We start from the raw sequence: 5,736 nt of genomic DNA, 5'->3' as shown, positions 1-5,736 counted from the left end.
TCGTAAATCTCAAAATTTCAGTTTGAGCACCTCCCCTGGGTGATCAATCCCCTTTTTAAATTAGCCTATATTCATCAATGATAATGTCGGCTTCTAATGGTAAAACAATTTTTAAAATCTGTCCAGTAGTTTCGGAGATATTCAATACAAACAATCAAATCTTTCCTCTTTATAATATTAGTATAGATATATAGATTTATATTGTTTATACTTTATACAAACATAAATCATTTATTTAAACTTGTTTAAACTTCAGAATTTTGTTTGAATTTTAAAATATATATACATTTTCATTTGGTGATGAATTGTTCAATAATAAAATTAATACACGGTTTCTCGTCTTACTTTTTATATCCACTGAAATTATAACAACATTAATTATTTTAATAACATTATTTAAGTTTAGTCTTCACACTTATCAAATATGATCCTTCATATCAATTATATGCGATTAAGTTCTTAAGAATATACAACCACATCTATATTATTATTTAATTAAACTATTTTCTTTTGGTGATACATTGTACAATATTAATATTAATATACAGTTTTTGGCTTACAATCATCGTGCTCTGAAATAATAAGAAAATGTATTATTTTAATAGTATTATTTATGTTTAGTTACCTATCAGACTTATCAAAGGTAATCATTCACATTTAAGATTTTAAGAGAATATGGTGGTATAACGTGTTTGATTTATAATGACTGGATGATTTTGCTTTTATATTACATATTAATTTGTTAAATTATATATCTATTATTATGTTTTTGACTTCAAAACATCAACTAAAATACTATATCGTTATCATGACAAATTGTCGTCATCCTACAGTACCTCTAGGCGTAGTTGAAAATATTAAAAATAGGTACATTATTTAAATTCTATTTTATAAGAATTTTAAGTTTTAATACTTTGATAAATGTGATATTAAAATGAGAAATTATTTTACGTCCAACGATTATTGTTTTTTTGATATCACAAGTACACTATATTACTGTTCATGACAAGTGCGGAAAGTAAACTATTCTTCCTGCATGAGCCACACATACTATTTTTTGTTATGGCTCTGTGTTCATTGATCACGAGATGGGTATAATGAACTATGCAGGGGCATTGGCGTGGTGAACGGTAATTTCAGAGGCGATTGCCTCTGAGATTTTTCTTAAATAGAGGGGTGGGTGGTAGCCGGTGGGTCCCCAAGTAAATGTAATATTATATACTCAATAGGTAGTTAATAGCGATCTAAAATATCATTAGTTATATTATATTAGTACATTATTATGCATTTATACTTGGGATATTTGTAACTTGTCTCTGGAAATTTTTTTAGTTCGCCACACCACTGTGCAGAGATCAATGGCTAAATAAACAGGAATGTCAGAAAACTCGCGTATTTTCCCTATCATTGTGCATGCTGTATACAGTGTGTAAACGCTAATTGAGAACACTCAATATCTTTGTGTAGAGCCCTGCTATTTGAATTCTGCTTTCTTGTTGGTTGTTATGACATAAGAATACACCTTTTTATAGCCTTTGAATTTTTTGAACTTAATTAGACTTGCGTATGCGCAGTACACGTTTTTTTCTTAAATGGCAACCACTTATTTTAACCACTAATTATCATTTACCTAATTTTTTAATTAATTTTGGTGGTTTAACCAACTTTCCAAGTCCAATATTGACGAAGCTACAGCCAATCAATAAAAGTACTGCAAAATATGCGAAGTTTTCAGATTTTTTACTGTTATTCTAAAAATATTTATTCTAGGATTGTTTAGGCTCAACATTTTCACCCTTAGTTATTTAGTTGTTATTTATGTGATACATTAATAAATATGTTGTTTATTATTTTACATGTAATAGATCTATTGGAATTTATTAATAATTTGTTCTTCAGTCAGGTGATTGAATGTGGCTGTTATTATATCTTTTAAATTTCGAAGATTTATAGGAGGGTCGGCATACATTTTATTTTTTTTAAGTGACCCCATAAAAAAATCTAGTGGCGTAAGATCAGGTGATCGCGGGGGCCATTGAATGGGACCGTAAATTTGATTTTGAAACTCTGCATTTAAATAATCACGAACTATGTGAACATTGTGAGTTGAAGCATCGTCGTATTGAAAAATAATATTTTCTCTTACAGGTAAAGAAATATCATTAATCATCATCGGTAATTCGTTGAATAAAAATTATTATATTGTCCATCATTGAGTGTTCCACCGTAAAAAAACTTAAGTGGTTTAACCAACTTTCTAAGTTCAAATTTGACCAAGTTACAGCCAATCAACAAAAATACTGCAAAATTCGCGAAATTTTCAGATTTTTTACTGTAGTTCTGAAAATAATTATTGGTAGTAAAATGCTTGGTTGATTTTTTTACGATGGAACACTGAATGGTAGACGATATTATAATTTTATATTAAACGATTCCTACAACTGCATACGAATATTGTATTAAGTATTGTCATTACTCACAGATGATGTATGTATAGACAACTGTAAATGTTTTCTCTGATAAAGCACGGGTACAAAGGTGTAGTAAATTTTTTTTTTAGAAAAACGGTATTCAATCGGTTACCGGTAACCGAAATTTTTTGGAAGGGGTTATCAATTAATCGGTAACCTGTAATTTTGAATGTAGTACCGGTAATTAGTTACCATTAACAACAGTACTGGTATAATCCAAATTTTTTTGGTTACCGCATTAGCTAATTAATTTAGTAATCGTTTCAACCCCTGCACTTTACATATTATATTGTTATAGTTTAAACATAAAAATATTTAATTAAATTAAATTTATTTTATTCACGAAACTATTTATTTTCAGTAATCTAAGCAGGTGAAGTTGTTACTGTTGAAAGTGAAGCTTGACGAACAAATGACTTTAGAGTCGGGGGCCAAACGAATGTGTGGTTGGTGGTTCCGCCTACTTTGGCCGGCGGCTAATTAGGACGCATAGTTTTAGGTAACGTTCACACATAAAAATCGCGTGATTTCCAAATTCGTTTCGAATAAAACGATTTTTTTTCTAACATATTACTACGTGAATGCAGGCTTCCTTTGTGCTAAAGGTTCCATTGTATTTGATCTTTATTCAAATATCTCAAATATCGTTTTTCAAATATCCCGCCAACAGCTGTTATTCACTGGTGTGATATCGCCTAGCGGTGGGCGGAGCCACCACCCGCACATTCGTTTGTCCCCAACATTATAGTATTAATATAATAAGTAATAACACGACAATACGATTATGTATAATATAATATAAAAGTAACGTACAATTTGAACAATTATCTGTGACTAGACACACCGTATGAGGCCATCCGTGCAAGCGAGTATTACATACATCAAAGTCTCTATAAATATAATATGCACAATAGACGTCATCCCGTATCCGTATATAACATAGAAAGCGATAGTAAAAGTTTTGCACAGCTATATCGTAACTGCAAGTATATATTAGAAAACAACAATGTACACGCACGTGTGTTTACATGATTTGAATACTAATATTAATAAATTGTATATTTCAACAGTTACTATATTTCACTTATGATTATCTTTCAAAATGTGCGAAATTTGTCAAAACCATAAATTAATACACTATTGTTCTTCTTTAAGCATTGTCAACTACCTGTCTCTAAACTCTATTCAGAATAAGAACGGCCTTCGGCGGCCGAGTTATGCGTATGGGCGTGGCTTTGTTCCGTGGCAGCGCGTGACACACCGCCGTAGTGAACGACGTCTGACCGTCGTGAAACGAAAGCTAGTCGCCACGCAAGGCTGATCTTATTCTGGTATTGTCAATTATTTAACTATTTATTATTCTTTACAGCTTATCAAATGAATTATATGCTTTGTGAGGAGGAAGCTAAAGATCGTAGTAAGTGGAAATTGAGGACCAGGGTGGCCGACCCCAAATATTTGGGAGAGAAGGCGATGAAAAAGAAGAAGAAGAACTTTTATTAGATTATACAGACATATCGTTTAATTAGACATTTTTAAACTTTAAATGTATCTTCGAATTATAAATACAAATTATTTTAATGGTAAATTATTGTAAAGTATTAAAAACTAATATACGATTTCTAGGCTTACTTGATTTTTGTACTGAAATTATAAGAACATTTATTATTTTAATAGTATTATTTAAGTTTAGTTATTACACTTATCAAAGATAATTCTTCACAATTTTGGATTCTGTATTATGTTATTTAGGTAGGTGCACTTTTCGATAAATTACTTAAGTAATTTGTAATTGGTAGTTGATTACAAAATGTTGATGTCATTTGTGATTGGTAATGAATCACAATAATCACATAATATTTATGTAACTTATTAGTTAGGTATTAACAATTACCAACAATTATTTTCTAGTTGTAACATTACACCGTCCTACACTAAAAAATGGTCCCTTTCAGGACCACCAATTACAGCTCAACATGACAAAACAACCCGTTAGTATAACTTCACGCCCTCATCACAGAGTCCAACGTTATTCCACACCCTTAACAGAAAAAGCTATATGTAGGGGAGACCGAGATACGTCGAACAACACCATCCCTATATCCATAGCCCCAATACTGTGCAGGCAACACCACTTCCCGTACCAAACGCAAACACAACAGGCAACACGCGTGTTTACTAGGCAGTACGGGACACAGTTTTAAATATATATAGATAATGAATAAAATAATCTATTATTGTGAATAATAGATCACTATTGTAGGAGTAATTGGTATAATCTTGTAAAAAAAAAATTGGAAAAAGTGAAAATAGTTTTGTCACAAAGTGGGAACATATAATATATAAGAAAATTAGCTTTGTTTTTTAATTTTTCAAGAACTTTATACTTATTTTTCATTAACATAAGTGGTACTAAAACCTTCAGTAGACTTTCAGGTATAACAATAAAACATATCAGCCAAATTTGTTCAGTAGTTTTCTCGATTAGCGCGGTCGTGGTAAATCCCTTACAATTTTATATAATAGTATAGATATACAATGTTTATACAGATGGCGGTAAAATCAGTCGGTTTTTTAACCCCCTGCACTCCTCGCTTGCTTAACATTTTCGGCTCATAGATACCTATTGCACTCGATGACGGTCCATTATCCTATGTTAGTCCGTGTTAGGTACTAATAAATAAACATATATTATTAATATAATATATAATATAATTAATTATAAATTGATTTATTATTATTAATAAATGTGTTTAATGTGCTATGGCATACATTTTATCGAACAGTTGGCAGATAATAAAATATTGATATGTTGTAAACATTGTACAATGTACATACATTCTAGACATGTAGTATTGAACTATATTAATATGTTCTATGTATAAATCGACAATCGTATACATGGTAGTGTACGCCTATAATAAGCAATAGTACTTATCTCATCGTCATCTGTCACCGGTTAGCGTCTTGCATATTATACTCAACCCTAAATTTTAATTTTTTTTTTTGTGGTTTTAAAATGAATTATTTTACGTTTTCCTTATTTGTTGATAATTTAGTAATTACTATTTATATCTCTAGTTAACTTTAATGAACAGTAACAAATTGTGAATTTTCAAAAAAAATCAGCTGTTCAATCTTGCTTCTTCAACAATTGTTATAAAAATATATTATACACATTATAAATTTTTTTTTTTACTCTGACTGTGAGTATCTGTATAAAAAAACGTCATTTTTAAACAGAGTACACGGTAGAAAAAACAGT

The sequence above is a fragment of the Acyrthosiphon pisum genome, chromosome A1 (assembly GCF_005508785.2).
Source record: "Acyrthosiphon pisum isolate AL4f chromosome A1, pea_aphid_22Mar2018_4r6ur, whole genome shotgun sequence".
Taxonomy (NCBI): domain Eukaryota; kingdom Metazoa; phylum Arthropoda; class Insecta; order Hemiptera; family Aphididae; genus Acyrthosiphon; species Acyrthosiphon pisum.
The sequence above is the reverse complement of the archived record's forward strand: the minus strand, read 5'-3'. Positions refer to the sequence as shown.